Source organism: Homarus americanus, unplaced genomic scaffold (assembly GCF_018991925.1).
Source record: "Homarus americanus isolate GMGI-L3 unplaced genomic scaffold, GMGI_Hamer_2.0 scaffold23578, whole genome shotgun sequence".
Taxonomy (NCBI): Eukaryota; Metazoa; Arthropoda; class Malacostraca; order Decapoda; family Nephropidae; genus Homarus; species Homarus americanus.
Window position 1 is genome coordinate 2,431,503 of NW_024733231.1, and position 13,099 is coordinate 2,444,601.

Sequence of the window (13,099 nt, forward strand, 5' to 3'; positions counted from 1 at the left end):
GTTGGCGGTTGGCAAAGCCAACTCCATAAATGCGGGGAACCACTTGGGGCCCTACGCTCTAAGGGCCCAATAATTTGGCAATTTTCTTAGGGTGAAATTGTAATTATGAGTTTAACTGAGAAAAGGATAAGAAAAAAACTTGAAGAATTTTTCACTTAACGTTTCCAAACATTAAATTATTTATCTCTTTATCCACATACCATTAATCCATCAATAAACAGGTTATAAGCTTATGTCTGTATCTTTAGGTCATTTACTTTTCCTTGTCTTGGTTTCTGTGTAAGTACGAGCTGACTTCTGCAGGTAACAGCATATTATTGTTCTTGTTATTATGATTTGTGTGCAAAGTGTAATGTTATATTATGTAATATTCTTTACTCCATTTGTAATGAAATTTAATTACAGTGACTGTATTATGATACTTTAATTATAGCTTCAGGCAGAGTGCAAAGTGAAATATAAAACAGAACTGCTGGACTTGCTTATAGGTATTGTAATTATCGTATCACAACTATCGTACCACAGCTATCGTAATACAATTATCGTATCACAACTATCGTACCACAACTATCGTAAAACTATCTTACTAAAACTATCGTACTACAACAGATGGATAGGGATGTAAAGTGGGAGTAGGGAAATGATAAGAGGGATGTGTTTACAGTATTGGTGAGAGGGATGTGTTTAATGTATTAGTGAGAGGGATGTGTTTAATGTATTAGTGAGAGGGATGTGTTTAATGTATTAGTGAGAGGGATGTGTTTAATATATTAGTGAGAGGGATGTGTTTAATGTATTAGTGAGAGGGATGTGTTTAATGTGTTAGTGAGAGGGATGCGTTTAATGTATTAGTGAGAGGGATGTGTTTAATGTATTAGTGAGAGGGATGTGTGCAGCATTATCAGGAAGAAAGTTGAGTGGGATCACACATAACTTGTAACTGAAGCCTTGGGTCAGTGTGTAACAAGGCGGTTGATTGGCTGGCAGACGGATATGGGAAACGTCACTATAGTTCGTTTAGTATTTAATATATTTTGGGGGGGGATAACTCTTCTATTTTGATCTCTGGTATTTTCCTTACTTGGTGAAACAAAAATTAACTTGTGAAACGTCTCTGGTAACAAATATTCTGAAGAGAACACGAATATGATGGACAAATTATGAGACATGACTCCCACCTCACCACGTGGAAGATGATGCTGATATATTTTTCTATTCTCTTCCATATACTGTATATATCATAGAATAGTTATTTTCTATTAAAATATAAGAAAATAAATAACATAGATTAAATACTAAAGAAATTTAGTGGTTTCCCCAGTCCATTTGTCAGACCATCAGCAGATTTGGTACAAATTAACCCAAGGCCTCAGTTACAAGCTTCGAGTGAACAGACTATAGGTCGAGTGGTAGACCCTCGGCCACGACCACTATCCCACACCCCTACAGGTAACGTTAGGAACAGTCTCTACATAAGCACATACATGAACATATGTCTGCCTGACTCCTTGAACCTATTTAGCGCATCACTGATATGGTAAAACCTGTCATACTTAGCATCTGTATGACGTATTTATTTATTTACACACATTCACGTTAATAGTATCACCCCCCACAATGTTGTTATAAGGTGAACATGTAGTAATTGTTGGGGTTTGAGAAGAAGTCTATATACAGCATTATAGTTACCAAGGATAAGTTGAAGGATGCTAGCTAGAATTGTACTGAATTTTTATCCCCCAAAAATGTTTAAAACAAAACAAGTGTGGTGGTTTTATCTGTGTACAAGCGACACAACCACAATCACCCACGAGTCTCCACACAGAGACACTCCGCGGCAGCGATACGAGAGCCAGTAATCCTCGTCGAATGTAAACACCGCGTCAGTTGGCTGCAGGGTGAGGAGGGTGGTGGATCCTCTCCTGATGCATAATTAGCTGCTCCTCGCCACAACACTGGTCGGAGCGGTAATTCATGGTTGAGGGCGACCTCCAGTGGGTGTTACCTTGTTAATGCTGTGGTAGCCTGCTTATATGAGCTTCTGCAGACACATACACCAATGCACAGTACACATACAGTGGGTGAGTGTATTAACCACATGAAAAAACACTCTGTGTCCAAGCGATTCCGTGTAATTCACATCCCCAGTCTGTTTTCACCCATACTAATACTTTTGTCTACATTGATAAAGTGATTATATACTGTATATTCCCTTTATCTTCTTGTAGATCAAATCGAGCAAAAACAATAAGCTTTCCAATCACATATATTCCTTCACTCTGAGTTATGTGTTAGACAGTAAATGGCTTCACGGCCAGAAGCCATCGAGGGGTACTGAGGCTACTTACCGTTCTTCCTCAAACACCCGCAGAGCTTTTTAATATTAAGCTGTCCTTGCCACCTTTTACCTTAACCGTCACCTCTTAGCTTCTACCTTAACCAACAACGCTGGCCAGCAGGGCTGAAGCGAATGCGTGGGCAAAAATATGGCGTTCTAGCAGTGATTCCACGAACTGCACAACACAACACCAGGTGCTCCACCCCGTCCTGTCCTCAAACACCTGCTTAAGTGCTCCACCCCGATATATCACCAAACCTCACAACGGTGCTCCACCCCGTCCTGTCCCTCAACACATGCACCAGTGCTCATCATCCTGTCCTCAAACCTTGTACACCCCAGGTGCTCCACCCCGTCACTGTCCTCAAACACCTGCCCACCTCCCAGATGCTCCACCGTCACTGTAACACCTGTACACCAACACCCAGGTGCTCCACCGTCACTGTCCCTCCAACACTTGTACAACACCCAGGTGCTCCACCCCGTCCTCCAAACACCTGTACACAACACCCAGGTGCTCCCCTCGTCACTGTCCTCAACACTTGTACAACACCCAGGCTCCACCGTACTGTCCTCCAACACCTGTACACCACACCCAGGTGCTCCACCCCGTCACTGTCCCTCCAAACACCTGTACACCAACACCCAGGTGCTCCACCTCGTCACTGTCCCTCCAAACACTTGTACACCAACACCCAGGTGCTCCACCTCGTCACTGTCCCTCCAAACACCTGTACACCAACACCCAGGTGCTCCACCCCGTCACTGTCCTTCCAAACACTTCCTACTTAGGTGCTTCATCCCTGACTCATAAACGCTGCACTACCCGCTGTCAAGTGTTCGGATATCTGGGTGAAAAATTCAGTAAATTTGGCACCCGGTTCTAATACAGCTTCATAAAAGTCATACAGCGAGTGACATGTAATGTTATTTTCAGATTCCTGCAACAGTCATCTGGATTAACGAGCCGTTATGATATGTGTATTTTGGATAAAATATGCGAGTGTGTGCGTGCGTGTGAATCTATGCGTGTGTTTGTGTATTACTGTGTGGGTGTATGCCTGTTTGTGTAACTCTGTATGTGGCTGAAGTGTATGTTGAAATGAACACAACACTCTTTCGTACTTTAGCTTGATACGTTCACTTAGTACACGTTAAAGGTAATGAACCCCGAACAACGTTAATTACGAGACGCTTCAGTACATACAGTGAATTAGGTGGAAGACTTGTGGATTAACGTGGAATGAAGAAGATGGTATAGGAATGACGTGTGTTGGTGAATGATGGCAACGTAGGCAAGCTGTGGATATCCAAAGAATGGAATGAGTAAACATGAGGAAAGACCGATTATTAAATGAAGGAATGATGTGTAGGGATATATATGGGAGTGTGGGTGAGTGTGGGTGAGTGTGGGTGAGTGTGGTTGAGTGTGGTAAATCATGTATGGTAGATTACTCACTCTACCACATATGACCTATTATTCATCCTTCATCCAGTCTACCATAATTGACCCACAACTCATCCACACTCACCCATACGCTACCATACATGACCTATCACTCAGCGTGGTAGAAAGATGAGTCATAACCATACATAACTGAATGGATAAATCTACATACGCGACATATTAATTATAAGTGGCTGACTGGATGAAAGATGGATTAATAACTCGATGAATCTGGTTGATTAGTGACTCGCGAATGGCTGAGTCTGGATGAGCAGTAATAGACGTTCATTGTAAAGTTCTTGGAAAAGCAGAACCCAAATATGTCTTAATTTGTTACCTCTATACACATGGCAAGATGATCAGACATTTTATGGAGACGTTGATGATGCTATTGGTGCATTTAAGGTATTGGTGCATTCTAAGGTGTTGGTGCATTTAAAAGTGTTGGTGCATTTAAGTGTTGGTGCATTTGAAATGTTGGTGCATTTAAGTGTTGGGCCATTAAGGGTGTTGTCATTAAATGGTGCATTAAGGGTGCTGGTGCATTTAAGGTGTTGGTGCATTTAAGGGTATTGGTGCATTTAAAGTGCTGGTGCATTTTAAGGGTGTTAGTGCATTTAAAGTGGCATTACATTTAAAATTACGATATTTAAAGGACGGTCAAAAGCATAAGGAGATGCCCAATGTGCTGTAGGACACACCACCGGGGAATGAATGGACACACGTAGGGAGAACTCTGGTGGGTGGTGTTCAAATTTCCGCCTCTTCTCGTCCCAAATCTGCGTTACCCATACCACCCAAATGCTAACGCTGGATAGAACTGTGTACATACCCTGGTGACCAGGTGAGTTGGAATTATTGCTATAATCATTCAGAAAAAGTACATATCCGTGTGTAATAGAAAGCCATTGAGGTAGTCGTATGTTTAATGCGGGTTTTATTACATATTCCTTAATGTACAGGTATGTGATTATTTAGCAACCATAGTCATACAGGTTGTGGTCACGGTGATGGATAAGAATGTACGATACATAGTGGTGTTATGTGACCTATAATTATGAGTGAAATATTGGGAATTCCTCGTGGAGTGACCATCGACCATGCAAGATTGCTTGTAATCTGAAGAAGGGAAGGCTCCTGAATAAAGCATTATAGTACCTGCTGTTGTTTTTATGTCAATAGTGTGTGTGTGTGTGTGTGTGTGTGTGTGTGTGTGTGTGTGTGTGTGTGTGTGTGTGTAAAACAATGCTCCACGTTAAATATTACAACAAATGTAACAAAAATTTCTTATCACGTAGTCATCGCCTAAGTTATTTTCCAACAGCAACTTTACCTCAGGGAAAAGATATCAGGAAGTCTCGAGGTTAACTTGATATCATTAGTTAAGAGAACAGTGATAAGGGTTTAGTGGTAGAAGGAAGGATTTATTAATATTCTCTCTCATCCATTTGTTAAGGATACTGGGCGAGGGTTGTTGACGTGTGAGGTGAAGAGGAGGGAGCGTGGGAGAGGTGAGGGAATTGAGAGATGAGGTGGTGGTGGTGTGTGGGATGTGTTTGGGGACATTGTGGGGAAGTTGGTGTGGGGAGATGTGTGGATGGTGGTGGGGGTGGTTGTCGAGGATCTGTAGTCTCAGGTAAGGTGTGGGAGGGTCATTCATTTACACTGCCGACAGGATCTTGCCTCATGTCCCACAACTCTATGTTTTGAAAACTTTCTATGTTTGGGACCTGAAAAAGTGGGTTATTTAATGTTTTTTTTTTACCTAATCTTAGTTTTTTCTCCCCTCTTATATCCTTAATGAGTAATAAAACTCTCACCTCATGCACTCAAGGTCTGGTTCATGCCTAGGACCACCTAATGCTCACCCACCTGCAAATGGTTTTCTCACTTTGTAGTTGAAGAAAGCAATGCCATTCAAGTGCAGTGTCGGTCACGCTGCCTCCTTCTCTTCTCCGAATGTAGTATACAGTGCTGAATCCAGGCTGCACCTTAAGCACCGACAGACCTATGGTGGAATGTGTGTACAACTTGGGATCAACTTCAAAAGTTTACAGTGTAACTTTTATTATCAGTTCAGCTTTTAAGAGTTTTGCTGTTCAATTGTTTTATTGATACTTACTTCATCTCCACTGTACACTATTTTGATAACAGGACATACGTGGGAGTGGACAGCCCCAGGACACACGTGGGAGTGGACAGCCCCAGGACACACGTGGGGTGGTCAGGGACACACGTGGGGTGGACGGCCCAGACACGTGGAGTGCAGCCCAGGACATCAGTGGGGTGGACAGCCCAGGACACACGTGGGTGAACAACCCAGGACACGTGGGGAGTGGAAGCCCCAGCGAATTAGACGTGGGAGATGGGGTTGACAGCCCCAGGACACACGTGGGGAGTGGACAGGGACACGTGGGTAGAGCCCCAGGAACACACGTGGAGTGGACAGCCCAGGACACACGTGATTGACAGCCCAGGACACACTGGGGTGGACAGCCCCAGGACACATGGAGTGGACAGCCCAGGACACACGTGGGGTGAACCCCAGGACACGTGGGGTGGACAGGCCCAGGACACACGTGGGGTGGACAACCCCAGGACACCGTGGGAGTGGACGCCCCAGGACACACGTGGGGTGGACAGCCCAGGACACACGTGGGGTGAACAGCCCAGGACACGTGGGGTGAACAGCCCAGGACACACGTGAGATGGACAGCCCCAGGACACACGTGGGGTGGACAGCCCAGGACACACATGGGAGTGGACAGCCCAGGACACACGTGGGATGGACACCCCAGGACACACGTGGGGGTGGACCGCCCAGGACATACGTAGGGGTGGACCCCAGAACACGTGGGAGTGGACCCAGGACACACGTGGGGTGGACAACCAGGACACACGTGAGTGGACAGCCCAGGACACACGTGGAGTGGACAGCCCGGGACACACGTGGGTGGACAGCCCCAGGACACAGGTGAACCATGCCATGGGGTGGACAGCCAGGACACACGTGGGGTGGACAGCCCAGGACACACGTGGGGTGGACAGCCCAGGACATATGTGGGAGTGGACAGCAGGACACACGTGGGGTGGACAGCCCAGGACACACGTGGGGTGGACAGCCCCAGGACACGTGGGGTGGACAGCCCAGGACACGTGGGGTGGACAGCCCAGGACACACGTGGGGAGTGGACAGCCCCGGACACGTGGGTGGTGCCCAGGACACACGTGGGTGGACGCCCAGGACACACGTGGGTGGACAGCCCAGGACACACGTGGGTGGACAGCCCCAGGACACACGTGGTGGACAGCCAGGACACACGTGGGGTGGACAGCCCAGGACATGACAGGTGGACACCCCAGGATGGACAGCCCCAGGACACACGTGGTGGACGCCCCAGGACACACGTGGGTGGTCAGCCCCAGGCACACGTGGGGTGGACAGCCAGGACACGTGGGAGTGGTCAGCCAGGACACACGTGGGGTCAGCAACCCTAGGACACGCTTGGGTGGTCAGAGACACACGTGGGAGTGGTCAGCCCCAGAACACGTGGGATGGTCAGCCCAGGACACACGTGGAGTGGTCAGCCCCGGGACACACGTGGGGTGGACACCCCAGGACACACGTGGGAAGTGGTCAGCCCCAGGACACACGTGGGTGGACGCACCTAGGACACCGTGGGGTGAACAGCCCCAGGACACACGTGGGAGTGGTCAGCCCTAGGACACACGTGGGGTGGACACCCAGGACACATGGGGTGGACAGCCCCCACGTGGGGAGTGGTCAGCCCCAGGACACACGTGGGGAGTAGACAGCCCAGGACACACGTGGGTGGTCAGCCTAGGACACACGTGGGTGGACACCCAGGACACACGTGGGGTGGACCCCAGGACACCGTGGGGTGGTCAACCCCAGGACACACGTGGGGTGTGGTCAGCCCCAGGACACACGTGGTGGACAGCCAGGACACACGTGGGGTGGACAGCCCCAGGACACACGTGGGAGTGGACAGCCAGGACACGTGGGTGGTCAGCCCCAGGACACGTGGGGTGGACAGCCCAGGACACGTGGAGGTGGACACCCCAGGCACACGTGGGGTGGACAGCCCAGGACACACGTGGGGTGGTCAGCCCAAGGACACACTTGGGATGGTCAGCCCAGGACACACGTGGGGTGGTCAGCCCCAGGACACGTGGGGTGGTCTGGGACACACGTGGGGTGGTCCCTGGGACACGTGGGTGGTCAGCCCAGACGTGGATGGTCAGCCCCAGGACACACGTGGAGTGGTCACCCAGGACACACGTGGGAGTGGTCAGCCCCAGGACACACGTGGGTGGAGTCAGCCCAGGACACGTGGAGTGGTCACCCCCAGGACATACAGCATCTCGGAGAATCTGGTGAGTACTGTGTCTTCATATAGTATTTGTTGAATATAAATCCAGGTGTTTATGATGGTGTTTGCTGGACTAACATTATAACTATTTAACATTTGTCGCCCTCACTCACCCTCCTTCCCTCCCTCTACTCCTCCTCCCTCCTCCCTCCTCCTCCCTCCTCCTCCCTCCGCTCCAACCACCTCTCTCCCTAACTCCAACACTATCTTCACTCTCCTTCCTCCCTCTCCCACCATCTTCCTTTCTACCTTACTCCAACACTCCTCCCTCACTCCTCTTTCCTCTCCTTCGCAGAGTACTAACCTGGGATAATTTGAATAAGCAGTACATGATTATAGAAATAGTAGATATAAGAGAACACAGGTGAAGTAAAAGAAACAGACCTAAATACAGGTAAGTGAAGACGGAATAAATATTATGAAGGAAAATATTTGAAATGAAAATTAAGAAACATTACTACAGAAACTGTTTTAGTTACACCCAAGCGATGATTATAACACTGAGCACCAGTCTAGAACGACTGTACTTGATTGGGACTTACTCGTACTTCATTTATTCGGTTAAGATCACCGTTTGTACCGTTACCCGTTATTCCGTATATATGACACACATTTCTTCATGGTTGTGTGTGTCACCCGTCAATAGACAAGTGGAGATCACTGCAGGTGGTTGTGAGGTGAGGCTTGATCATCACCAGGTGAGGTCGTGTTGCTGCACCTCACCTGGCGGGTCTGGCAGACAACCTTGGTGACTCTGAAACACTATCGTGGAGGAAACCTCAAGAGTCGTGTTAAGTCGACTTTGGTAAGCTTGGCGGCAGTGTTGGTGAGGGTCACTCAGGTAAAGCCTTCAGAGCCGTGGGGGGCACTCAACTGAAGGTCTACTGTGTTATAAGCTTCTTAAGCGACAGTTAAATATCTTTAAAGCTGAGGAGGCCTCGAGCTGATAGTTAAAGTGGCAGTGCTGTTATTGATATTGAAACAGTTTATTTAGCCAGAAAAATACAGGTACAGTGGATAATAATAACAATATTGACCTGGCAAAGCCAATTGAGAGCCTGAGCTCTCTTGTAGGCACCTGATATATACTGTACATTTATCTCGAAGAAGTATTATTTATAAAATTTAGTATCATCTAGAGTAGTACACGTAACATGGTGTTAGTAAATACATATGAGAATGTTACAACGATTTACGCGTCGTTGTTTATTTATTTTGTTAATTGTTTTTATTATTTTTTTTTACATTTATCTTATAAGTATATACATATTTTACAGTGGAGTTGATATACAGTAATCGGATAAGGGAGGGAAGCAGTACAACCTGGGTTGGTGAGGTGAAGTAAGAGGACAAACAGTCAGGGTCATGTCTTGACGGCAAATACAGTATATAATTATTGCATTGTTAATTTCCATCTACGTGACAATATATGATATAATGTTTGGTATACAATAAAAATAAGTAATGTAAGTTTTACAAAAATATTAATACTTAGACAGATAAAGATCTTGTAACTAGACTTAAACAACATAAATAATATGTTAGGACAGGCCAGGAATCTAATGCTCTGTTTGTTCATCTGAGGGATAATAAGCATTGCATTGACTGGGACAATGCCTCCTAATATTACCTTGTAATTCAATTGACAGTAGAACATCATAGAATCTAGTCTCATTAAACATACCGAATCGTCAACATGAATTTGGTAATGCATGTCCAAACTGGACAATTTTGTAATTAAGAAGATTTGTAACCAGGTGAGAAGGTTGGGTCACCTTACCCTCTGACCTGACTAACGACCGTTGCGGTGCTATTTAAAGAATGAGGTCATTACCTAATACCCATGACATTGTGGACCTGATCTCACCTCTCGTATATACACACCTTGTTTTGATTCTTCTAATGTACTCACCCTGAAGATGTGAATTACACTTGTTTCCCTTTCGTGATTTTATCAAGATTTATCTTATCCACGTTTTCATTGTAGATCTACATATATATATATATATATATATATATATATATATATATATATATATATATATATATATATATATATATATATATATATATATATTAGAGATGATTTAAAAGGAAGGAGTAGCCATTGCTGGGATGGTGGGGATAAGTTGTTCCACACCTTCACACCGTGATATTTAATGGAGGTCTGGGACTGAGAGGAGCGCATGGGTCTTAGTAGCTCTGGGTGTCTTGGGTTGCACCCCTGGTTATTCCGGAACTGGAAATAATTATTATCAATCAAGTGATTAACATATTTATAAACAATAAAGCACAGCGGTAGGTGCTTATATCCTCGAATTTAAAAATTTTCAATTTAGCAAATTGTTCGTTAGTGAGATATTTTTTTTTCAGGTAGGTCATTGTCCGCACAACTCTCTTTTGTGTAGTTTTTTAGGAGGCGAAAGAGGCGGAGTGACTAACTGTGTTTATTAATACTTGAGAACAGGTGGAGGTTAGGCACCCTAGTTTATTTCACGTCATGATTAAACATTCTAACGCTACCTGAGGGTTTAGGTTAGGTTAGGTTAGGGGTAGACTGGGTTACGCTAGGTTAAGTTATGATAGCTTTATTGTATTGGTCACCACGTTATTACCTGTGTTCATGGTTACTTGGTACACAGTCTGCAGCACACCTGAGGCTCCCAAAAATAGAGTGGCGGAAGCTGGTCGCTGGCCACCTCCAATAATTAATGTCCATCAGATTTTTGTTTAATATTTGATAATTATTCAGGACTCATACTAAGCTGGTTACCTGTGGCTATACTTGGGCAACAGGTATAGACTGTCTAATGAGGGTGACTAATTGGCTGATTTGGTAGTTATAGATTAGTGGAAAAACCATCGTGTGTGCGTATATCTTATTATTTATTGAAATCAGTGTGAAATAAAAAGATCAGAGTATGTGAAAGCAAAAGGGTTATCAATTATTTGCACGTCAACCAGAGGGACTCACTGACTCATACGTGGCAACAAGCTGTCTGCTGATGAAATATTTATCATAATATACATTTCCGTCGTATTAATTATATAATCTATAATGTTATATCACCTATATTACCAAGACTCGTTTATAGCTCAAATTAAGCTTAATATCAAGGTCTAACTTAAGAAATCACATCAGGAATTATATTTTTCAGGTGTGTTCTTGTCCCAGGTAATTATCACAGTGGTGTCTAAAGTCACCAGTGGACTTGTACCTTAAGTCCATGACGCCTAAAAACTAGTAGGTGGGGACTTGTGGCTAGGGAGCGACTGTCTTCCAAGGTGTGGTTAACTACAGCGTATAACATCATGTTTCTATAGATCAGGGAGTTCTTACGGCGCCTCTCAAGATGACCGAAGAAAACAACAACCAATCTCACCTAACCTGGTGTTGGGGCTTGTCTGCCTCGTTATGCAGTCAGGCTAACTCGAAAGTATTGACAGCTTCTTGTGTGGTGATCCTCCAAGCGTTACTGTGTGGAGTAATCGCCTCCCAGGTGAGGGGGTCAATTTGACACGTCTTCAGGTTTGTCTTAAGACTATCCTTATACCTTTTCAATTGCCCGACAGCCTTATGTTTACTATTCGTTAAGTGACTGTAAAGTAGCTGCTTTGGCAGTCTACTGTCGTCCATGCGGGTAACATGGCCAGTCCAACGTAGTTGTTCATGGATAATGGTAGCCTTGATACTCCTACAATTGGTTGTCAGCGAGAATACTGGCATTTGTTTTCTTGTCTTCCCAGCAAGCTCGGAGGATGGAACGTTTTCAAGTGCCTTAAGGTACTTCCTGTATGTGACCCATGTCTCGCTGCCATACAGCAGGGTGGGGAGGTCCACTGCTCGATACACGTGCAGCTTTGTAGATAGCTTCAGCTTCCTACAGCTGAAGACATGGGTATGGAGTCTGCCAAAGGCTTGAGCTGCACATCTAATGCGATGTTGAATCTCTTCATCGATGTCGGCCTTGGTGGACAGCTGGGAGCCGAGATACTGAAAGTGAATAACATTAGAGAGGGTAGTACCGTTAACCTGGATGGATGGTGGAGGTGTGGCTAAACTAGGGGCAGGCTGAAAGAGAATGTGAGTCTTACGTACATTCACCCCAAGGCCGAAGTGTGCAGACGCATCTGCGGAGGTGCTCAGGATCTCTTGCAGGTCACGTTCAGTGTGAGCGATGAGGGTGAGGTCACCTGCATACTGAAGTTCAGTAAAAGAAGCTGCCGACACCTTTGCTCCTGCCCGGAGTCGTCTTACGTGGACGACACTGCTGACCTGTCGGCCTCTCAAGTCACCTCAGAGCTCACCAACAAAGGTGGCATGTTAAATAACTCATATCATTGTATCATAGCTGGATGATCGTTATACTCGATTCAGTAGCAAAGTAGTGTGTGTGTGTGTGTGTGTGGTGCCACGCTAACACATACGTACGTATGTATGTATGTATGTATGTATGTGCAGTATGTGTGTGTTTGTGTGTATGTCACTAATGCCCTGGTCGCCTCCCCTTCCTGCCATGCTCACCTAATGAGGTCCCGAAGCTCATCTCGTCGAGTGATTATACGTAACTTCTCCCGAGATACGACCCTCAGCTCGCCTCCCCTGCTCCTAAGGTACACTATACGCTTAATAATATATCTAGAGAGGATGAAGGTGGAGGGAGACCGTCACACTTCCTTACCACTAAAGGATCTGCACGAGTTGCTCTCTATAAGGGGAATACATCATGGTCGGGTAGCGTCAACAATGGAATATTTATACTGTTATTCACTCCCTGTATAACTCAGGAAAGTTATACACTGGTTGTATCACTCTGGGAAGTTATACATTCCTTAGATTAATTATTCCCGGGGGGAAATTATACTACATTCTATCAGAGGCACAGGTGAGTCATACCCAGGGCCAGTGTGTGGGTGTTT